This window comes from Poeciliopsis prolifica, unplaced genomic scaffold, assembly GCF_027474105.1.
Source record: "Poeciliopsis prolifica strain line A6 unplaced genomic scaffold, Auburn_PproV2 SCAFFOLD007, whole genome shotgun sequence".
NCBI lineage: Eukaryota > Metazoa > Chordata > Actinopteri > Cyprinodontiformes > Poeciliidae > Poeciliopsis > Poeciliopsis prolifica.
The window spans coordinates 2,547,240-2,572,167 of record NW_026562382.1 but is presented as its reverse complement, the minus strand read 5'-3'; the positions used below and the strand labels follow the sequence as shown (position 1 = coordinate 2,572,167).

The 24,928-nt window shown below is 42.9% G+C and overlaps 1 protein-coding gene across 4 annotated transcripts in view; it reads right to left on the bottom strand.

The window, feature by feature from the left end:
- sema5ba (sema domain, seven thrombospondin repeats (type 1 and type 1-like), transmembrane domain (TM) and short cytoplasmic domain, (semaphorin) 5Ba) overlaps window positions 1-24,928 on the bottom strand; it is a 190,348-nt gene that overhangs the window by 134,155 nt on the left and 31,265 nt on the right. For all 4 annotated transcript variants that reach the window (XM_055031592.1, XM_055031593.1, XM_055031594.1 and 1 more), the window contains exon 2: window positions 19,050-19,120. The gene's annotated coding sequence lies outside the window, so the exon portion shown is untranslated. The remainder of the gene's footprint in view (window positions 1-19,049; window positions 19,121-24,928) is intronic.

Genomic DNA, 24,928 nt, shown 5'->3' with positions numbered 1-24,928 from the left:
ATTAGCTTGGCTCTTAGGTGACGTGTTTCTGTCCCACGATTTGCTCTTGTGCATCTATTAGTGCATTAAAGAAGTACTTATAAAATCCACAGAAAGTCTTTACTTTTCTTTGAGCGGACATGACGTAGGATTCTTTAATCTTGGACAGCATTCCACTGTGCAGCCAGTCAGACACGCCACGTTCAATTTTCTTTCTGAACTGACGTCACAGGACTTTTCACAGATTTCCAATTACGTCCATTAGGTGGCGCTTTTCCACAAAAAACATAATAAAATGGAATCTTCTCATGAAGAAAATATCTAAATATGCAAAAGGCATGCACAATGTTGCACACGGACACTTTTTTGGCTCTTACAAATATCGAGCAGCAGCGAAACTCTTCCTTCCTTTCTCTCTTCTTTGCCTTTGACATTGAGCTGAGAAGGGAGGCACTAATGAACCCTTCTGCTCCTCCAGCGTCGCCTTCCTTCCTCCACTGGTGGATCTGAATTGTACATCTCTACACTCCTCCTCTCCTTCCCCGAGCAGCTTTAATCACTGTGAAGCAGGAGAGGAACCCATGAATGCACCATGAACACGGTGCATTTTGTTTTGGGTTTTTTGAGTGTGCGTTTTAAACCACCAGGCTTCGGTTATGTCCAGTTTTGTCTCTGACGGGTTCGTCCCGAGAGCCGGAGAGCTTTTTCTTCCCCAAGCGTGTCTCATTATTAATTCCATTACGGAGGGCCTCCACACATGCTGCCCCATTAGCCCGCTGAAGCACGGCAGGCCTGGAGCTTCATTGACACCACGACGCGCACGGGGACGCAGGCGAAGGCGCGATCTGAGTGCATGGCTGCCCTCTCCCAGCAGGAGTCCCAATTTAAAGGAAGAAGTCGAACAAATGTTCGAATACATATTCCGACGGGAAGAATCGTCTGGAGCTCCGGTCAATTTCATGTTCGGTGGCGACGGACAACCGGAGTGAGAGACCGCTTTCGGTTTTCTAAGCGAATTAGTTATCTTTGGTGATATTGAATTAGGAGAGCGTTTATTTGAGAGAGAGAGAGAGAGACACACACATCACCGAGTTCTCTCACCGTAATGACAGAAGCGTGCCAAAGTGATCAATTGCAGACAGGCTGATGACGAACCAGTGCCAAGCGTTTAAAGAGCTCTTTGTGTCTGAGCGCCACGAGTGTTGGGACGGCAGCGACAAATTCAGAGCTCTGGTCATTCACACACACACACACACACACACACACACACACACACACACACACACACACACACACACACACACACACACACACACACACACACACACGTTTTATGTTTCTTTTTTTTTTATTTCCTCTCTGAGGCTTTTATTGTTTTCATCCATCTGTGGTTAGAGGGGCGCCAAATTATAAGCCCATTAACACATAAAGTTATTTTGTCTTTATTTACAGCCACAAACTTCACTCTATTTTATTTGGATTTCGTTTGATGAACCAATACAGCACCACACAAAATTGTGGAGCGGGAGGAAAACGAGCCAAGCAGCCCACTGACACGCGAACAACGCACAAGACGGGACAGAATCACACACAAGTTGTGAGAAGCGTTCAGTCTTCGTTTGGAAGCAGAGAGAGCACAGCTACGCGTGTGTGGGCAACTACTAAAACATGGTAAACGTCGGTAAACCACGGTTAGGAAATGAAAGCTTTGACGAGCAAAGAAATCCAATCGGAATTGGATTGGACAGAGCTAAATATACCAGGCAATTCCAGTGAAAATAAAGAAAAAAAAAACTGTTGAGGAGCTCCAACCTTTAACCAGCAGCTTCCTCCATCTGTCGCAATGGCCCAGTCAAAGTTCAGACCTAAATCCAATGGAGAATCAGTGGCGGGACTTGGTGCTCACGGACATTTCCTGTCCAACGAGCATCTGGTACGATGAATGACGTAAGACTCTCATTTGATGCTTCTGCAGGTTGTTCTTACAAGCAACAGACGCAGAAATAACACATAAATATACAACTGGCATCCAGTGACGTTAGAAAGTAGCTTTTTTTGCATTTACTCAGGTTATCCCTTTCTAATGTAAAAAATAAACTAAAATAAAACATCTCAGAGAGACATTTAAGTGCAAGTAAACATAAGAACTCCATATTGGGAGGGAACGGTTTTCTTCAGGGTCTCAGATACTTTTAGCCATTCCTGCAGTTAATGTTTAAACACAACAAAAGCTCAAAATGTACGGCCTTTGCGGCGTCGGAGTCCAACACAAATCTTGCGAGTAATAAAGTGCAGCTTTATTGCATTCTCACGGCCTGGTTCTCCAAGCTGTCGAGGTGTCGGGCGCAGCGGTCTGCAAGCCTCCCGGCGCTCAAAAGGTGACGCGGCGAGAGAGCGAGGAGACGACACCGCAGAGCCGACGTGCCTGTCGCTGTCGATAACCAACTGCTGCGCCGAACCCACTTCAGACTTGGAGCTGAGGTTTGGGCGAGACGGGCCACACAGGTGGCGTTCCATTAAAGAGCCGCAACGTGTCTCTTCTGTTGATTACGGAGTGCTGGTCCAGCGCGAATAAGTGAGTCATTCGGAGCCGCGCTGCCAGATGAACGGCCGAGAGGGCAGAAAGTGGAAGGGAGAGAGAGAGAGAGAGAGAGAGAAAGAGAGAGAGAGAGAGAGAGAGAAAGAGAGAGAGAGAGAGAGAGAGAGAGAGAGAGAGAGAGAGAGAGAGAGAGAGAGAGAGAGAGAGAGAGAGAGAGAGAGAGAGAGAGAGAGAGAGAAAGGGAGTGAATAAACGAATGCTGCTGTTCCCACCGAAGCCGTCTTATTGGATTTTTGAGGCCGGCATTCATCACTCCCAAACACTGTGCTACTTTTGAGACTGGCTGCAGAACTTCAATAAGAGCTCAGAGCGCAAACCGACAACACATGAGCACACAATCTGTCAGCAGCGCCTTTCCAAAGAAAGAATTTCAAGGGTGAGCATTAATTTTGTTGTGGAAGGCCATAAAACAACAATTGAACAATCATTTCTCAGGACCACCCACATCTCGGTATATGTTCATAAAAACGTACCGAAAAAACTAATGAAAAAAAAGGCACAGTGTGAAACTGACTGTCTAGGTGTGTGTGTGTGTGTGTGTGTGCGTGCGTGTGTGTGGCTCTCCAGAGGAGGATCAATTGTAGATGATCCATCACTCTGAATAGTAGCTCTTTGCTTCTTAACAAGTCTCCTCAGACACCGGGGCAAAACGAAGGCAACGGGGTCAGCGGCGGCTCCGCCTCAGGAAAACACACAAACCGGCTCGTTTTCCTGTCAATTGCTCCGATCTGTGGCGTAACAAGCTTCAGTCTCATTTCCAGTCACAACACAAGGACGCTTTACTGCCCCAGAGCAGCTCATTATTTTCACTAGCAGCAACATTTCTGATTAATTCCTAAAAGTTGCTTCAAAAAGCAGCAGCATCCGCTTGACGAAGCGGCAAATTGGTCCGCCGCGTCGCCTTCTGCTGACGTCTTCTCCCCTCGCGCTCAGGTTGGCGTTCCATCAAACCTGACCGAAATTTGCCGGTACAATTTCGCATGAAGTCACAAATCGATAGCATGACGGTAATAATAATCGGAAAAATGAAAGCGACTTGAACCAATTTCCTTTGAAAGTCCTCATTTTTGACCTAAAGCATCGGTAGAGGGACTTCCTGTCCGTTTCCAGTGCATCCGGTGTGCCTTTTCTGGCACTTCACTGAATAATGACCTGCAACGTAATGACATCACATTTCTTTGGTCCAGTGCTGATGGACCTTCAGCAGGTGAGAGACGAATGACGTTGAGACGTGTGTGTGTGTGTGCGTGTGTGTGTGTGTGTGTGTGTGTGTGTGTCTCCATCGATGACACCACGTCTCCGTCGGTGTCTTGTCTCCATGGCAACCAGCTGTTGGCTGCTGTGCCAGCCGACGTGGAGGTCGGAGGGGGTGGTAGCTGCTCCGCGTTGCGATGGAGACAGCCGAACACAAAGCGGTCTATTTGTGAGTCTACCTAATGCATGCTTACCAAGCAGTCAACTCAGCAGGTCCACTCTAACCCACCCGCTCTGTGTCCTCGCTCCGTCCAGCTCCACTGCATGTGGCTCATAACATGAGATGTTTTTCATACCTTACTGATGAATGTGGTTATTGGCATCAATAACACCCCTTTAATTAGGGTAGCAGAAAAAACTTTGCTCCCCACACACACACACACAAAAACAAAAACTCTGTTGGTAGTTTTTGTTATAAGCCTCCAGGAAGTCTCCAGGGTAACCAAATGCTGCACAGGTCCAAGTCCCTATTGTCCATAAATGTTCCCATTATCCATGAAGTGTCAGCAGTGATCCTTTCGACATTCCTTTCTCAATTTTCAGATTCCTGTTTCAGGATTTCTCACTTTAGTTATTTGAATTCTAGCGATGTGATAGCCATGGTGTCTCCACCTGACGCATCAACTTTCGGGATGACGAGTAGAGTCATACTTCCGACAAACATGGCGCGTCCGTCGACAAGATTCTCTCAATATGTCACTGAACTGTCCAAATCTCGAGCAGTAAACTCCATACAACCGTCAAGACGCTGTTTTTGGGTTGTTTTTTTTCAGCAGTGGAGTTTTGCGTAATAAGTGTCCACAGAAGCTGCTGCTATTTGCAGGTTTTTCTGAAGTTTTATGAGGGCTCCTCCACTGTTGGACAACTCTGAAGACAGGAAACGACGTTCTTCTGAATTTATTCTTCAAACAATAACATGACAAATAAAATAAGCATAGAGGAATGGTACCAAAAAAAAACACAAGAATCCCAGCCATAAATATATTTTTGCTCTGTCTTTGAAAAATATTTTTGTTTTCCTTTGGTTTAATGCATGGAGGGGGGAAAAAAAACAAAAAACAAACTAGATCATTTTATTCCAATAACCTTTGACCGTAATCCTCCACCGAACGAGGAACACAAAGAAAACCGGAGCTCAGAAAGGTATATTGCATATTTAATAGCTTCTGTCACATCTTCACACAAAAACAAACTACTCAGATATTGCTCGCAAAAGAAAAGCAAATTTTGAAGACATCATATCAGCAACAACCCCAGACAGAGAATATAATTATATCGTCTCCTCCTCAGATCTCGAGTGCCTCTTAGTTTGACAGTGTTTGTTGTCAAATTTGACAGGCGCCACAATGCAGACACTTTCTGTTCCTGTAAACTCGGCATCAGAATTAATCTCATGAGATCCAGACAGCCACGAATACGACTGCTAACACATACGAGCTCACCCATCTCTGTTTCTGTTCTCCATTTTTTGAAATTATTTAGCGTAGATGTTTACTCGCGTCTTCCTGACCACACGTCTTTCCACGGATCACATTCTGGTTTTTGTCTCTGCGGTGGGGAACGCTGCCACTCTGTCCTGCGTTGTACATGAACCGGGGGGAAACATTCAGATCAGGCGCAACTTGTCCCCCCACACAGCGCCTTGTCAAAAGTATGCATATCTCTCTGTGTCGTCTCCACATTTTGTATTTTATGACCTCAGATCGATGTAATATTCTCAACAGGATGTAGCACATAAATGTGAAGTGGAGTGAAAATAATGCATTATTTATTTATATATTTATAAAAAAAAGAAGAAAATTCCAAATCTAATTTATCTTTTCAAATTATCTTGAGCTCAGTCAGACTGAATGCAGAGAATTTATGAACACAGTTAAGTTCTCAACTGGACTTTGAATGGGCTATTATAAGACATGGCCACATAGCTTTAGTTTTCTTTGCACTAACCTTGTTTTGATGGTGTTTTTTTTTAAGTTCAAGGTTTCTGATGTTTCATATATATTGTTTTTTTTGTGCTGTTGTCATTTGTAAATGCTGTACTGATGATTTATGACGCCAGTGACATGTTACCACAACCAGCATCAATGTGCAGGTTGGTGTCTGTTCAGTTTTCACAAGTTTAGTTGTCTCTTCTGACGACAACAATTCCTTCTACGTGCTCGCTGCTGCCTCTTGTGGATATAGTCTTTTGGCACTGCATTTAATAGTGACTATATTCCTGCCACTTTTCTGCAAAGACCTCCTATTTCCAGATGGCGGATTGGACGGTGCTCCATGAGACGCTCAACTTTTAGGACCGTGTTGATATTTGCATTTCAGCTTCTTCCCACAACTTCACCTCTGACCCGTCTCCTGTCTTCCACATGTAGTTTGTTCTCTGACAAACTACTTGAGTCATCACAGAACAGCTGTACGGACTGACAGACTCGACTTCACGCAGTCGGACTCTGTTTCATAATTAAATTAGGTGGCTTTGGAAGGCAGTTTGTTACAGTGCATTTTGTTTTAGGAATAAAAACGCCTACATTTAAAAAGTTTTAAGATATATTTATATTCCCTTCCTCCTCACAATTTTGCACAAAGTGGTTCCACCTTTGAGATAAGCAAAACCTGTATCCTCCCGTGAAACATCCAAATATTCAGCATAAAAGCTCTGACTCAGCTGTTAACCTCTGCGGAGTCTTAAAAGGCAGCGCAGCCCTTACCCATCAGCAAATTGTCCTTTTAAAGACTGTCAGCTGATAATTATTTGTTTTCTTCCGAGACTGCTAAATAAGGAAGTGGAATGAGGTTGAAAGAAAAAAAAAAACAGAAGAAGAAAAAGCCGGAACAGATGATTCGTCTTGTTTTGTGATGTTCCGATCTCCCTGATGGCGAGCCGTGCTAAGCTTTAGTATCACTTTGTTTTCAGAGACTGATTACAGAGCGGTAAGCGAAGAGGCATCCAGCTTACAACAAAAGAGACACGAGATCCTCGCTCGAAGCCTCCAGCGAGGCCTGTTGCTTTGCGAAGCACGCGGCTGTAATTAAATCCATTGTGATGTAATTAGGGGGGAAAAGGAAGAAAAAAATACATCTTGCATCCTGATTTAATTGCTATGTGGTCTCACAACACAGTATCTCATTACGGTCTTCTTGATGCATGACCCGGGCATAATGCCAGGAAAATCTGCGATTAATATGAAAACAGGACTGATCAATGGCGGTATTGTTCGCAGCCCCGGCCGCACGACGCAACCCACAAAAGCGACGCACAAATAGCGGCTGAAACACTGGAGGAAACGCAGTGTTTTGGTCGTGACGTGCGTTTGCTCGCCGACTCTCGGATTTTGTGACACGAACCTCTGACGTCTTGTCTTTAAATCCCGTCCTTCAGCTCTGCGTTTAAACGCTGGACGAAAGCAGGACTGACGGACAGGAAATGTACGGAAACAGAATATAATCTCCTCAGCCCCAAACCTCACAGCAATTAGCTCTGCGAAGACTTTTAATGCTATCACAAGAGAAGGTCGTTTTGCTTAATGGACACGATCCCACTTTGAAACATTGACTTTTAAAGTTAACATGCACTAAGGGTGAAAGACTGCAAACGTTTATGCACATTTGGCATATGAACGACACAAAAAGTATGTTGAATAATGAAGATACATGTCCACAATAACTAGACAACTGCAGAACTGACTGTTTTATGTCTTGGCTCCCTGGTGCTAACACCTGTGCACTATTTGTTTGTCCATTGCAGTAAAAAAGGAAAAGCGTTGTTGGCCATCTGGAGCCCACCCAAAGTGTATGTCTTCATCCCACAACTCTGACCGCGTTAGTTTCCCTGCGTCCTTCAGATTTTACGCTCATGCATTTCAAATTTTACTTAGAAATCTTTCCGGGGGTATGAATATGGCGGAGCTTTACCAATCATACGGGTGTTGATTTTCCAACACCCCATAGCCTCTTTCTGTCCAGCCTTTGTTAAAGGTCTCAGGCCTTTAACTGGGATGGCCACTCTAGGTTGTTCTGGCATGAGAGACAGTTTGATTATCTGGGAGATCAAGTTATGTCTGCAGTTAGGCACAGTATGGTGGAGGATCCACCATGCTGTGGGCCTGTGTTTTTTCTGGGAAGCCATTTTTGAAATTACATGAACCAAATGAAGCACCAAAAGATTTCAATCCATGTTGCCTCTGTCAAATAATCATGAGCCGCTATTGGATCTATCAACTGGATGATGACACAAGAGACACAACGGCCAAATCAATACAGAAAAGGTTCAGAAATGGACCGAATCACCCCTTTTCCCTTTTCAACCAAAGTTCTCTGATTTCAATCCTGCGGAAAACTTGTGAGGAGAGCTGGAGAGAAGAAGGCATGAGAGAGGATCCAAAGATCAAAGGTCAAAAATCAGTCTCTATTTATGCTAACCAATGAAATGTCACAGGTGAAACCAATTGTTGTCCAGCTGACAGAGGGAGATTACAGCAGGAGTACCAATAAGTGTGGCCCGTCTGAATTTGTTCCGATCTGAGAACCTTTGCTAAATTAAAGGCTTAACTTCTTTCAAACATCTTCAGTGCCTGTATATGCTCCTGTAGTGACAGATCACTTCCTTTTTGGAAGTCAGATAGTTCTGATTAGCTTGCGGCACTGACGCCACGTCTGACACACTGATGACTTGGTGCGTCTGTGCATGTTCCAATGCCGTTCCCTGACTGATGGAACCAAACGGCCACTGAATCGGCCATGTTGAGGCTGAACTCATGACCGACTTCGTTCCGAAGCTTCAGCAATTCAAATGCATGCCAAAGTTTTCCTTTGGCATGCATGGAAAAGTTATTAAAACCTGTCTGCCAGTCTGAATAATGTATGCACTTTTTCTTTTTTAGCTGTTATGATGATATATCGCACTTGGTTGCGCTCACGGCCACATGTTGTCTTTTACATGATAGCCCCATCCAGTGACTGATACCACAGCTGACACACTAATCTGAATGCCGGCATATTAGAGGTCTTTGATTAAAAATGGATTGAACCATTAACAAGGTGTCTCCTGCAGAAGTGAAATTGATTTGGCTCAGCGCTGGAGCTCCGGGAAGTTCTCGACAGGCTGAGTAAACTCATACGTCCATAATTCAATCCTTTCTCCGGCTGCCCTCTTCATCCACGCGAAGTGGCACAGCGCGATGCGACGAATTCAGTCAAGAGACGAAAAAAAAAAAAAAAGAAAAGAGAATAAAAACCTAAAAAGAACAGCTGCAGCGGTCAATAAATATTTGCTGGCGTGAAACGCACATCAGGGGTTGTTTCGACTGGTTGTTTCGACCGTCGTTATTTCAGAGCATTTTTAAAGCCTTTCATCTCTTTTTCTCCTCGGCCGTTTCAAATCCGACTGTGTTCCAAGTGCTTCTGTGATGGAAATGGATAATGAGTTTTCCCAGCGGCCTTAATAAAACCTATTGTCCAACCAAGTAGGAAAAACAAAGATGCAAAAAAAAAAAAAAAAAAAAAGGATGGGGGGGCCAGGAGGGGGAAATGATTGATTGCGTCGCCAGGGTGAAAGAATCGCTGTGGGTTTTGTTTTTTTTTTTTGTTGTTTTTTGTTTTTTCTTTCAGGCAATTCCTCGTTTCCTCCCTGATATAGACGGTGATTTATTTCGACGGCTAAATCATTGAGCTTTAATTGATTCCAATGAAAAGTCATTGTCAAGTTCTCACCAGAAGTGGCAAGAGAGAAAAAGGAAGGGAGGAAGAGAGATGAGTGGTAAAAATAAAGAGCAGCAAGAGGAAGACGGCAATTAGCAATGCACACAGGAATAAACGTGTGAGAGCCGGAGCCGAGAGTCGCCCCGGGTGAGCCGCTGGCTGAGAGCCTGGTGGGCGAGATGTGACCCCTCAGAGGAGGAGAGAGCGCACACGGCCCCGTCTATAATTAGAAAAACACACCGCGCCTCTAATCCTCGCCGAGCGAATAAACAGCAAGCAGCAGGTTTTACGGCCAGGAAACGCTCGTGTGAGGGAGGGAAAGTTGCGGCGAGAGCAGCTTAGAAACCTAACCACCAACGATTAGGACTGAAGTCGTTTCGAACCCGGAGTCGAACGGGATTTGGAAGACGCCGACACGCTAAAGGTGGCTCTGCGTGTGAGGAAAACACAAATGTTGGGCAGCAACAGGGCACATGTGAAGCATAAATGTTGTGATGAATCTTTTGGAACAATTTTCTTATAGTACATATAACTAATAGTTAGTGATGTCCTGATGAGACGTATGAGGGCAATTTCTGAACCCTGGGTTTTGTAAAGCGTTTGGCCTGACGATGCAGATTTGAGGCAATTTCTCCATCAAAACTTTAAGAGCAGAAAGGCTGGAAAAGTGTTAATTAGTGGTCAGATAAAATTGTACTGGGAGTGGAGGAAACATCTCACAATGTGTGTATGTGTGAAAATATACACCTGAAAACAATGTTACACTATTAAAAAAACAAGAAAAAAATGGTTACAGAGTTGATGTTTCAAATGACCTTTTGCATTTGAAGCGGTTGGCGTGGTTAGCATTAAACAGACAACAGTCTGCTTGCGGAGAGCTGAATCCTAAATGTATGACTTCTAAAAGACTTCCAACATTTACAAATCCACCATGACCGACAGCTTCAGCGTCGCAAATAATAAGAGTAACTTTGCAACAATACGTTCAGGATCCCACGGACCAAACAAATTGATGTCTTGTGGCAATCAAGTAAATTGACCAGCGTCTGTCAAAGTCTAGTTTTGTGGCGTATGTTTGGTGCAATAGGGAAGAGGTCACACATACCTGGTGCAATAGGGAAGAGGTCACACATACCTGGTGCAATAGGGAAGAGGTCACACATACCTGGTGCAATAGGGAAGAGGTCACACTGTTTCATACTGAGAAAGCTGAACGCACAGAGGAACGACTTGTCACGAGTTCAGAGGAGGAAACAACGACTGACGAGGTGGAACGTCTCGTTTCATTTTCCCATGTCATCGACCCGACAAAAAAAAAAGAACAGCAGCGGGGACGTTGGCCCGCTTTCACCGGACCAGAACCAAGCCGGAGGGAGTTCAGTGTTTTGGTCCAACAAAACAAGCCAAATGCTCCTCTAAACTGTCCATCTTGCTTTCTGGCTGGAAACACTGCTCCAAGTGGAGTAGTCGCGGTCGCTTTCCGTAAAAACAAACGGCGGCCATAAAAATTTTGACCAATAGTTTCACATGTAAAGGGGGGCAGGGGGGTGAAAAGCTTCGGTGAGAGTGGGTTGTAACAAGAAAACAACCTGAGACCAAGAACGAAAAGGTACCATTTTCGTCACTCGATGACGAGAACTGATTTCGGGCCTGACGGCGCAGAGAACTTGCGTGTTTTTTGGACAGAACCGTTCCCAGGCACAACATGAGAACAAATGTGTTCCATAAACGGCGCTCAGCGGGCACCTCTCCGTTTCAGAGACGTGTCAGACAAACGGGGAGAAAGCATGGAGAGAGGATTTGATGAGACGTATAGCTGATATTCAGCAGAGCTTTAAATAAATATGCAGCATATTCTAACTTCTGCCATCTGCATATTTATGTCGCATCAGTCCAGACCAGGAAATTTAAATTGGTCCACAGCAAGCAGCCCTCGGCCTTCAAGACAACATTTATACATCGCCGTCAATATGCAAAACAACACACACGTGTTTATTAGCCCACATTAGAAGATTTTATTTCTGAGTTTTCACACTCCTTCTTCTGAATTTTCTGATGGTACAATTATTTTCTATATCTGCAAATATTTTACTCTTTTTTTTCACAATTTATCAACATTTGCCAAGTCTTAATCTACGACTAAAATCATATGTAGAAATGCCGCAGCACCGATTTACACACTTTCAGCTCACAGTCTGTTTTAAAACCTCCTTGTCTCACGTTTGGCCTTATTGTGGGAGAGGCAGATGTTTTTTCTTTTCTTTCAGACAGTGGAAAGAGGGTGTTCCTACCTTTTCAGAAAGTGTATGTTAATATTTGGTTTCCACTGTACACGGCGTAAGCTGCAGCTCAACCAACAGAGAAAACAAACCAACCTCTACGGCCTGAATGAAAGAGGACCTGTCAAAAAGCGTCAGATATTCAGAAGTAAAGCCCGACAAGCGTACAAACAGGAGCAGGATTTATTGGTTTCAGTCTGGCAGCAGCGGTACTCAGGTCTGCAGTAGCTGCAGAAGACAGCTAATCATTAGCCAGTTAGGCCCCATTATGGCCTGGGATCCAAGCCTGGTGATAAAGAACCAAAGGACCGGGGGCTCGCTGCTTAATGATCCAAAGATCAGGGCGAGATTTACAGCTCGGGGTTTCTGCTGCGGCCTCGCTGGACAAAAGCCTCCTCCCTTCTCTTTCATCCACTCCAGCGGCGGCGGACAGACTTCATAAAAAACAGGAAACAATGTTGGAAAAGTAATGAAATCTCTCTCCTCCTATCGCGGGCGGAGGAATAAAATGAAGGTGACATCAATCCCTGAAGTAAAGCTCCCGGCTGATTCGATGATAAATAAAAGGCGACGTGCCAAGAACAAGTATTTCGCACGCTAGGAGTTTTTTACTGGGTTTTCAGCGGCTTTCCGCTTTGGTTTTCATCTCCCGCGTTTGACATCATAGATCGTATTCCTCGTGGAAGTTTTAGACGCTCAGTGAAAACTATATTTAACGCTTTCATGTCACATGGATCGAGGCTGAAAGGCAACTAATTTTACTCATTGTAAAAAAACGGTAGTTTCCAGGCCAAAACAGTAGACTTGACAGGTATGCCTGAAAGATTTAACAAATCTAGCCCGATCAGACCTGACTAATAAGCTATCATTATGGGACAAGCCCACGATACAGCCTATGGGCCTTTGATATGTAACCAATTTTGGTTTAGACCATAGTTTGAGTTAGCAGTTTAAAATCCCATTTTTAGTTTTGCTTAGCGTCTTCCAGCTCCATTTTGTGGCTTGTTGTCACAGCAAAGGTGAGTCAGGTGCAAACTGTGTTGTGATTGATGGGAGCGGACCCGGGCCAGGCTTTGTGCGCATTCATAGTCCAGTGCGCTTCTTAGAGTCTAGGTAAGCTGCCTACTCATCTGTCTACTTAATGATAAGTAGATTAAATTTATGTGGCGCATTCTTCTTCGACTCTAAATGTTAAAAAAAAATTCAAAAGAAATTTGAAAATTAACCAGAAACATGAACAGTCATTTGATGGACTTTTACTTTAAACTCCAAGTAAAAGTTGGAGTTTTATGATTTTGGCAGAAATGATTTTGTACATTCGGCTACAAACAGTTTGATCACTGAACATTTCAGTGCAAAGTTTATCAAACACATTAGGTTCACAACTCTCCTCTCTCTTTCAGGCATTTGCCCAGACAAACTGGTCTGTTAACATTTGTCAGAGTTAACATTTGTCAGAAAATAAAGGGAGAGGAAGCTCTCTCTTCATTTTATGTGACCTGTAAGTGGTGAGCAGTCCCCCACAGAAGTGGCACGGCGAATCAGATATGCAGGACAGACAGGTGTGGGTGGGCTCCCGCTCCGCCGAACAGCCGCTGCACCGGGCGGTCAATCTCGCTGATGGTGGATTCTGCTCTATGTCAATCCAATGCCCTGTTACACAGGGTTTCCTCATCTGCTTTGCATATAGATGGTACAGTAGTGGGGTTGACGTGCTTCAGTGGTTTGGAAACTCTTTTTTTTTTTTTTTTTTTGCAGAATTTGCACAAAAGTATGTTTTCGTCAAGGCTTTTTATTTTATTTTTTTTATTAAATTCTTCTTCCATCATTCCTACCAACACTATTTCATCATACATTAATTGGACCAACAGGAAATGGTTGCAGTCTCAAAAGAAAACAGACAGAAACTAAAGGTAGAAACACTGAGATACGATCAGCAACAGACTGACTTCTAGAGCAGAGAGCCTGACTAACTGACCAACTAATATCAGCCACAGTTATATTTGTGACGCCATACGAAGAGCAGAATGGCAAAAAGAGCAAATATTCTGAGAAATGGTTGAAAATTTCAATATAAGCATAATCTATTTGCTTTAAAAGCACATCAAATAAGAGTATCTTAGATTTTTTTTTCTGTCCTAAATTTTGTGGAAATGTGTCAAATCATGAGCTTTACATTGAATTCAAAAAGTTGGGAGTAGTTAAACATTAACAAAGGTGGAGGACCTCTACAGAGCTTCAATGTTTCTAATACAAACTTTTCTAGGGAGATGTTGTTAGTCTCGTCAGGATTCTCCATGTTGGCTTAGGTCAAAAACAACTTAGAAGACCGATTCTTAATTTTTGCTAGATCAAAACCAAACAAAAGGAGAATATTCTCTCTTCCCACCTCAGACACATAAATACATTTTGTAGGCATTAGAAAGCCAGAGTAGAGAATCCAGGCCATTTCTGTTCACTTTACTTGCTTTTAACCTTAAGTAGAATCCACAAATGGCTGTAAAGATGTACAACATTAACTCATCTTTTTTTATATATATATATTGGATTTATTCAAAGGGTCTTGTCACTTAGAGATCCTAGAAGTCCCAATAAAACAGGAATTTTTTTTATTCAAATAGGTTTTGTAAAGTCCATAGAGGTACAAACAAGGAAGGTGGGGGGAAAGACTTTTTCAGGAGTTCATTACTCACACCTTAAAGCAAGACGAGAGGTGTTGAATCTGAAGGAAAATGGGTTTTGTAGCGATACACAATTGTGGTTCTGGCAGTTTTACTTCCATGCATAATAAGGGACATATGTTACAGCACACTCTGAGCATAACAAGAGCAAAATATATTGGTTATATTAGCATAACACCGTCTCCAAAATGTGGAGATGGAGTTGCATGATATTAGAAAAATAAAAGCTCAGTTCAGAGTTACAGAACACAACCCAGCACTTGGGGGAAAAAAGTGCTACATTTTTTTTTCTTTTTTGTTTGTTTTACAAATGGAAATAAGAACCGACAGGCTAATCCTTTCAGCACTGAAAGGTAGCCATGAATCATTGGTTGTTTCTGGAACAAATCAAAACCTTGTTGGTTTAACGCCTTTTAAAATGCAGGACGAAGCCGGACTGTTTTGCATTCCATAACCTGCTTTTCGTTGCCCGCCCCCATGTAAATCTGACATGAAGATAAGTGGGACAAAGATGGGTTTGTTTTTTTTCCCCTCTTTCTTTTTGCTCTCATTCCTGCCAGAGAGACTCTGCAGTTGCAGGACTCCCATCTTGTGGTAATTCACAGAAAATTGAGCACACTTACACAATATTGGAAGAGAACAGTCACTGGGTACAAGTTGTGGATGTGGCTGGGAGGACTTTCATTCAGTTACTCATGTGTCCAGTTAGATTTTTGCAATACCTCCAAAACCTTTTCAATAAACCTGATTGAACTGATAGATTTAGGAAAATGCTGAGGCGTGCCCTCAACAAATCTGAAAGTCATTACTGAAAGAATGTCTCAGGAAGTACAACTTCATCCTTTTTTAATCGCATCCGTTCATAACACCCCGGAAAAGAAAACGCCATCACTGCCTGTTCCAGATACTTTAAGATGCTTTCCTTCTCCAATGCACCTGGATCAAATACATTTCTAATTTGCAGCGGGAAAACAACCGTTTCGCTCTGTCATGTTGGAGCAGGGATGAAGATGAACGTCCCAGTTTGTCTCGGACTACGGACTCCCTGCGCACATTCGTGTTGGAGTGACCCGGTCCAGAGCTGAAGCCAGACGAGCATCTGCGGAAAGACCTGACAACTGATGTTTGGAGGCACTTTGTATCCAGTCTGACTGAGCTCGAGTTGTTTTGTAAAGGAGAATACGGCAAAAAAGAGAAGAAAAGAAAAGAAATCACATGTGCCAACTTGTTCAATGTCATTGAACTGAAAGGACTGACTCAGTAGTGGTGACCACAAATGGTTTTCAAGTGTAATTTGCAGAAAAAAAAAAGAAAAGAAAACAACAAAACGCTGTCAATATCGCAGCACTTTGTGCTGTTCTATCGAATGCAGCCTCGCTAAAATGCACCGGTTTGTGTTTTTAACTTGACAAAATGTCCAAAGTGCATGAATACGTTTTCTCGTTTCTGTTTGGCGAGACGAAACACGATCCATGAAATACCCGTGAGCGTCTCGGCGCAATCTGTGATTTTGGCCGATTAAACTCAATAAATTCAGCCTTAACGACATCCACTCATATCACCATCACTGCAGTCACCGTCTCGTCGCCCACCGCCCCAGCGTAATGTCAATGAGTCTTGTGTGAGCGAGGCCAAGGTTCTGCCAGTGCCCCTCCACCCATCCACCCACCTCACCCCCACGCCCCCTGTTTGTGAGCTGAATGAGCCATGGCTCAGCCACGGTTTAAGGCGCCCTAATGTGTCATGGCTGGGCTACAAAGGCAGCATGACAGTTTGCCAGGCATAATGACGCTTCCTTAATTTGGCCTCAGAGGCCAAAACCCGAATCCTCTAAAGAGAATCCCATTCCAGGGATGAGTACCCTTCCTCTCCATCCATTTTTTAATTGTTCTTTTTCTGATCAGTCTCTCTGTCTACCAACTCTCTCTCTCTCTCTCTCCCTCTCATTGGCCTGGAAGAGGCTTGTTTTCTTCCGGCTTATTGTCATCCCAAGCCAAACATCAACAACAGTGTAGGCGAATGAGAAACGAGGTGCCAACGTTGTCGGGAGCTCCCGATCTCCTCCCAGAGGAGCAGAGGGAGCGAACACAAACAGAGTGGAGCTCTTTTTCTCTTTTCTTTCAGAGCGGCCAGAGAGAGAGAGAGAGAGAGAGAGACAGAGGGAGAGAGGATGACACGCTCTGCTCCACTGACACATATAAGATGAAGAAATTTTAGGCCACAAATTGAGTTGAGAGGAGAGAGGACAGCGCTGAGCAGTGAGGCGAAAACAATGGAAAGTTCGCAAATACCAGCGTTGGCAAAAATGAGAAATAAAAACGCTTGTGCGGCTCAAACGCATCCATGAAGGCAAGTGGGCAGACCGGAGACAAAAAGCAGGAAGTGGACGCTAGCGCTGGGCATTCTGGGTAAAAAGAAGAAGAATTTAAGCGTGACAAAATAAAAAAGAGAGAAGAAACACTTTTTTCACTGAACAAAAATGAACTAAAGTTTTTTTTTATTGTTGTTAATCAAACACATTTACCATTTCTCTGACTAATATCTAGAGAATTAAGTTCAACAAAGCATTTCGTATGCGGTTAAAGAATTAACATTAATCTTGGATGAATGCCTTGCAGGCAGCAGAAATCTGATCATTAGCTCTTTAAAATAATGTGTGATTTTAACCAGTCACCAACTGGGTTTTGATGTTATCAAAAGTTTTGAATGTGAATATTTGTCCCATTTTTCTTCCTTTTTCTCAGCTTTCTTTAAACCACAGATGTTGGAAAAATGTTTTGCCAATGTCAGCCATCGTTCAGAGGGTCTTCTATAACCCCTAATGACAGGAAGGGAAACATTTGTGTTTATGTAGAATTGTTTTAAGCCTGGCGCAAACACTTATGTGTGATTAATGTTAACACTAGAAGGTGCAAATGTCGAATTTGCTGCAGATCAAAAAAAGGCTGTTCCAGTTGTATGTTTTTTGGCTTTCAATGCGCTACGCCTTTGTAGAAATTGCAAAGTGATTTCACAAAAATCTCTTCATCTTGCAATTTTATCACTGGGCAAAAGAGAAAAGGACATTCACGACCAGCTTTGCATGAGCTCCTTTGATGAGAGAAGTGACATTAATCAAGGCATTTGGTCCCATTGCATATGCATTTATTAAAATTTTCCATAAAAAAAAAAGAAAGCTGTAACTCACAGGTGGCTTGATGTGGAACCTCCATCATGGGGGAAGGACATAATTGAGGAAATTCACACAATGAACAGACTGACTTTTTCATCAAGACTTGCCACTTATAAATACAACAGATACTGGAAGAAATGAAACATTCACCGGAGCCCGACACCAACCCTATAATTAATGTAAAACTAGGAAAAACTAATAATCTAATTAATGTTTGGTTAAACTTATTGCAACCATATTGGGAACTGTGCCCAATAAAAGATCACCCTGCTGTCTACTTCATTTCACCTGTTGACGACTCACAGCTACACCGCACAACCCCACTTTCTAAAAACAATGTCAAAGCAGCTGCTCAAATTTGATACATTTAGGATGATTTGTCATCTTTTTTACATACTGCTCGCCTTCTGGACCGAAAACTGTTGCATGATTACGGCCACACTCAAATCCAATGATGAGTACATCTTCTGAGTACCACCGAGCACTCAGAAGATGATGTCATTTTTTTAAAAATTAGACAGCTGAAAGTGGAAAATAACTCACTTTTATAGAGTGCAGGGTGATCAATGTTGGTGCCCTAACATTGACCATCCCTCTCATGAAACTCAGCTGCGCCGCATTCCTTTCTTATTTGCAAACAAAAAGTAAACGATCACATTACCACTCGGAAACTTTGATCCTCTGGTTTTGAGGCTTTTTTATTTTATTGTTTCATTTTTTTTTTTTTTGTGCAGCTGCCAAGCAAACTAGCATTCAAATGTACAAATGTTGGCTCCAGTGTGTTCTGCTGGAGGTGATTTCGCAAGGTGAGTGCGCGCCCGTCTCTCATGAATAATGATTTCACCGCCAAGCCGGGCTCAAGGCTGTCTGCAACTGGAATGATTCTCTGATTAACTCTCAAACAGACACAACACGAGGAGACGCGAGCGAGGAAAACCCACACCGAGAGAATAAAGGAGGTAGCTGAGGGATGGAGAGATTGAGCGATCGACTTATAATTCAGTAGCCTGCATGAAGCCCTTCTACCCATACACTCAGCTTCCATCCATACAGTATCTTATTCTCCACGCTGCTTTTCAAATGACCCCATTCGTTAAAAAAAAGAAAAAAAGAAGGGGATGGGGGGGCTGGGGGGGGCTTTCACCAACTTGGATGGCCGACGACCACAAAGACCTTTCCTTCTCTTTGCATGAAAGAGAAGGAACAACAGAATCATTTTCAACCCAAGTCCAGGGAGAAGTTTGGTGTTGACCAGCAGAACTTGGGTGTGGGGGAAAGACATGAAAAGAAAGAAAAAGTCAGCTGAATAGCGAAAAGAAACTGAAAGCAGACAGCGTTAAAAAGTAACGGGGGGGGCGAGTTCTGAGTGCAAACAAGTAGAGAGTACTCACCGGCTAAGCATCCCTGGGGTGTGGGGGGACGGAGGGGCTGAGAGGGTCCGTCTGTCCTTTTCAGATTGATTCTGGAAGAAGGGAGAGAAAGAAGAGGGGTGAGAAGGAGTGGGGGAGGGAGGGGAAGGGTGAGCCTTCAATGCGCCGTTCGCCTCCTTCTTGTGAGCGGAGCGCAAAGCCACAAAGAGGTTGGTGCTCTCGCAAACAAACCGCCAACTTTTCAATGGGTCAGTGAAGGCGGCGCAGGAACGGCCTCTAAACTCAGCAGCCTCCTCCGGGTTGAGGGGGCTGAAGGGCTGGGGGTGGGGGGGCAGCGAGTCGCCTTTACATCAAGCCTAAAGGCCTGAGAGGATAATAACAAACCAGAAAGTTCAAAACCATTTATTTTAAAGCCTGTAAAACGTAGGAGGCCTTGCGTTGCACCGAACTGTAGGGGAACAATATAGATGTAAATGAGGTGAGCAGATGCCCCACTGTGTGTGTGTGTTGTTTTTTTTCCTGCAAACACAGATGCAAATATGGTGGAGTGCATATTAGCGTTGGTTCCAAGCTTTTTGATCTCGATGCCACAGAGCAAATTGGAACAAATAGCCCTCGTTCGGTTTCTCCGGCAACCTGAAGGAGCCGCTCAGAAATGCGATCCCTCTTGTGCCATCGGCTGCCGCTGCGATATGGCCGCAGTTTCCCTAACCTCCACCAGGAACAGTAAACAGGAACAAAAGGACAAATCGATTACTGTCGACGGTCGGACCCCCCCCCCCCCACCCCATTCCCCCACCGCTCCGCCCTCAGAGTGAAGCTGTGGCGCCCCTGAAGCTTCAAGGAGAGGTACTGAAGGCGTCGGCCGAAATCTTATCATTGAAAAACAGTAGTTAACCTATAAAGACCTTGAAGGGCCTCTGAACACCAGACCTTTAACATCCACCATGAAAAGGGAGATGAACAACGCTCTGAAACCTTTTCACAGTTTTATCGCGTCCAAGCTAAAATTGCGCAGTTCATTAAATTGCACAGTGATAGAATAGAATAGAAACTTTATTGTGACAGTCAAAAAAAAAAAAAAAAAAAAAGCTAATAAAAATGCAAAAACGTTTGTTTGTGTACGTGGATCCAAGCATATTCCTGTCAGGTACAGACAATGTTTTTGACTGCAATAAGTCTGGTTGTTGCTTTGGCTGCAATAAATGCATATGGTGTCCAAAATGAAAAATCTGAAATCTATTGTTTGCATATGTATCGTTCAATATAATACCAGACTCAGCCCTTTTAGCCATTTTTTGTTTTTTTTTTTGCTAATAGCTAAAGCTCATTCTTAGAGAGGCTCTAATGACATAAAATATCCTGTTTGGCCACAGATTCTCGTTCATTTTTACATCTAAGCTTAGACTGCACTTTTATTTATTGATTAATATGCTTCACGTTTTTTTTCTTGTTCGTTATTTATTAGTTTATATCCAGTCATTTTGAACTGTTCACATTTTTATTATTCACTCTTAGGCACATATATATATATGTTACAAACGTTGTATTCATCACCTAAATGGAGGAGATTTCAACAAATAAGCAATTTTCCCTTGGGGATCAATAAAGTATGTTCTATTCTGTAGCAGATTACTTCTTGCTCTGCTCTATCTGTATGTATGCCTGGTCTTATTTCCCTGCTGGAAGATGAACCTTGACCCCCGTCTCATGTTATGTTATTCTGCCTCTGGCAGGTTTTCTCCCAGGATCCTCTTGTTTTCAGTCAATCAGTCAAGTTTATTTGTGCAGCACATTTCAGCAACAAGTCCTTTCAAGATGCTTTACATCCCTAAAAAAGACAACAACAAACAAACAGCATCATACTGTCGCCTATTGTGAAACCACTAACAGACATGACGACACTTTGCCATCATCAAAATCGGCAACATCGGGTTTGTGTGTCGATCGACGTTCCAGGGATGACGGGTTGAAATTGACGCTGCCACCACAACGTAACGCTGACATCAATCATGGCGGCGTTTTGCTCAGGGCAGTGTGCGGCACATAAACCTCTTAGACCTTCATAGAGTAGCTATATTTATGCAGAGAGGAAAAAAAATCACATGCAGGCGGACTTTACCAGATGAGTAAGAAACTTCTGCGGGCAGCTGGTTCCACTGGTTTTTCATTTAGGGGTAGCAAATGAAAACCTGTCATTAATTTCCTTCCATTTTCACCATTATCCACTATTTAGTTTTGGTCTGTGTCATAAAATTACCACCTCGAGCCCCCCATCCAAACAAATGTATTAGGTTTGTGTGCTAACAAGAGAAAATGTTGGGAAAAAAAGTTAAGAAAACAACTACTGACTACTTTCTGTTTTTTTTTATGAGTTAGCTGGACAAGAAAACAAGGGACGCTCAGAAGCAGCTGAGCACTAAAGGAAATCGTTCTCAATTAAACGTCCGGCTCACAGTTCCCCAGTCCAACGCCGAAGCACTTAACGGTCCAAGGTTTACAAATGAAGTACAGCGGATTTTCTCCAGAGTTAAGCTGAGAGTTTAGGAGTGAGCGGCAGGAAGTGACCACTTAGACAAAAACAAAAACAAAAAAAAAAACTGAAGAAAAACTCGAGAAAAACAAAAACAGGAAAAACATTAATCGTCTGTGTCACTGTGACATCAGGGTTTATCCTCTGCAGCGAGCATAATCTGACACACACACACACCAGTTATCTTTACTGGTGTGTGTAAGATTCTTCAGCCTTGTTTGTATCCTAAGCGCTTCTTCCCTCTCCATAACTGACAGGGTTGTGACAGTATTTGCTTTAGACTGATAGGCAACAACAAGGCAGATGCTATGGTGGGCTTGGGACACAACCCAAAACGACTGTCCAGACGTCATTTCTCCCTCCGTGGCCGCGATGTGAACGAAGCGAGCTGATTGCTTGATAGGAGGACAGGAGAAACACCAGAGGAGGCAAAAATAAGAGCAACACGCAGCTGCACTGGCTACACTTAGTAGCAACTGCATCAATCACCCTTTAGCAATACAGAAGAATACAACTTCGAAGATGCGTGAATGTCAGAGTGGGGAAATATGTGTGTAAATCTGAAGTTTTTGTCGCATTATTTTCAAATTAATAGAAGTAATAGATAATCGATCGTTTCGTGAGTAGTGGGAACCAATCACCTTTTATCCAGCGGCCATTGGACAGTTTTGGACCGTCCAGAAATGGACGGTCTGGTTCTATATTCAGGGCGCCATGTTTACGGGGGAACCACAAACAAACTGTTAGCTGTATGACTTTTCTATTGATTACACTTTATCCAAAGTGATGTCCAATTTGCTATTGGGAAAGTATTAAAATGCATGCAAATTGTCTGTAATCCACAGAAACCAAGAGGTCATCCTTAGACTTGAATAAACAAACTACAATTTGACATCTCGAAAATAAATTCCCTCAAAGGAAACACAGCAACTTTGGAAACACTTTTTTTTTGTATCACATGAATCACATGATCAACGACAGGATGTTGCCACTGGCGCGAACCGCAAAGAAGAAGACGACAGGAAGTAGTTGAAGGTACGTTATGTTTTTTAACGACTAATGGCTTGAACTATCTTTTTCATGCATCATTTAAAGTGTGTTTCTTATTTAATGGGAACACAGCAATCAAGCTTGTGTTTTTCTTTCACATTTACCTGTCATGTAGGGTTTCCCTCAAAGTATTACAAGCCTGACGGGCCACCAGGCTTTACTTGAGCCCCCACCAGGCTAAGCATTGCTTATTTATTTAAGTCTTTTTTGAAATTTTTGCATTTTTTAAGATTTTACAGTTGGTGTTCAGGTATTAATCTTCAGTCTTTCAACAACACATAATTATCAAGTGACATTCCAGCTAACTTTAAACATTTTTAACTCAAAAACACGACGGGCTGCAGGATGAACAACCTGGCACCCAAACACCGGACTTAGCGAGCTAAGTTCGATGTTTGGGAAACAGGAGGGAAACCTTGATATAGGTTTTTGTGAATATTTGTAATAGAAATGCAGCCTCTGTTCTCTGATTCATCAAAGGTCTCTGACATCCTGAGTGTCTTTGCAAATAATCACACAACTGTGTTGAATGTAGGTCCTAAAAGGTTTTTGTTTTGGGGGCTTTTGACCTCCGTTTGGTTTTCAGTGGATGCTTTCAAGATCAAGTTGTGCAACTCAAATCCTTAAAATTCCTCTCCAGATTCCGGGGGAGAGAAGCGGCGCACACTCTAATGAAGGCCGAGGAGGAAGTAGGTGAAGAGGCGAGTTATAAAACGACAGGAGTTCAGCTGGCGGTGCTCACATAAAGCACGCATGCGGACTCTAGAGGAACACACAAACGTTCACGCGGTGCACTCCGGCAGCCTCTCTTCGTGGGCGGGAGAGGAAACATGTCTAATTAGCAGGAAATTATACAGCTCACAACTTTCCAGCATGAGGCCGCAGCAGAGGACTGACGCTAGACAGACTTGTTTTTTTTCCCATCGTAAAGTCAAACACATAATCCAAAAAGGAGACACAAAGGGAAGATAACTTTTAAAAGTCGCTCGTAGAAGTCACATTAATTCGAAAGTCCTGTCATGCAATCTGTCTGGGATCAGAATCTGTTGCTTCATTTCTCAGTCTAGTCAGTTTCTATATGAATTGCGACAGCGAAGTGGGTGACGTCAGCCTAAATTAATCACTGCCCGGAAAGTAGAGGCAGCCGGACATTTATCAATATTTGTAGGGAAAAGGAAAACACTTTATGTTGGAGGAGGCTGTAAGTCATCATCAGAAATTCACAGATTTCTGTGGGAGGATGACGGATAATCTGCAGGAACCAAGAGGTCATGTTTGAAGGTAACCAAATATATTGGCTATAAAGACAAGAAATGGCTGGTTTTATATTCCACCTTCCTCAAAACTAAGACCGTTTCAGATCACTGAATTGCGGTAATAATGGCATGAAACTGAAATAAAGTGTAGTCAGAGGCGGGGAGAGTATCCAAAAATGTACCAGAGTAAGAGTGGAACAACTTCAACATATGTTCACTCAAAGTAAAAAGTGGCCATCCAAGAAATTACTCAAGCATGACTAAAAATAAGTATTTGGTAAAAAGACTACTCAACACCTGAATAACCATTCAAATGATCAATCATTTAATATTTAAAAATTACATAATCAGACAAACCAAATGTAAAGTCATCTGTAAATCTTGGTATTTTAAGGACTAAAATGACAATAATTCAATAAAAAAAATTAGGCATAAAAACATTTTTCCCAAATCCGTCATTTTCAATTAAAAACATATAAAACTTTAACATGGGTCTGTGATTTTGTCTGGTGAATTCTTGGCTGAAACGTGTGTTTTTTTTCACTTGTTTTTTATTTCTGCACAATGAAACACGTCAATTAAAGAAGTGAGGCTGCACATGTGAATTTACCGCGGTATTCTCCTGAGGATGCTCTATTATTTCATAAAAACACTAACAAGTCTCAAAAAGACTGGCTTTAATGTGACAGGTATAATTATGGGATATCAAATATTATTCATTAGGTGGCAGAACCACTTTCAGCAAACATGAACTGAAGCGGTGGGTTCTTTTTGTTTGATGTTTTTTTTTTTTTACAACCATCAGTCCCTCACCCCGTTTTCACACATTTCCTAACAATATCACTTCACTGAAATTTGGAGACATTTCAGCAGATTTTAGTTGTTTTTTTTTTTAATTTACGCATTTGACAGCTTGCCATATCTTCGGATGCAGAACAGAGAAATTCAAAGGTAGCCTCAATGACCTGAAGGTGCACTGGTCTGGTCAAGCTGCAGTAAGACAAGCCCAAATGATCGTCCTTCCACCGAGATCATGCAAGGTGTTGATGAGCCAAGCACAA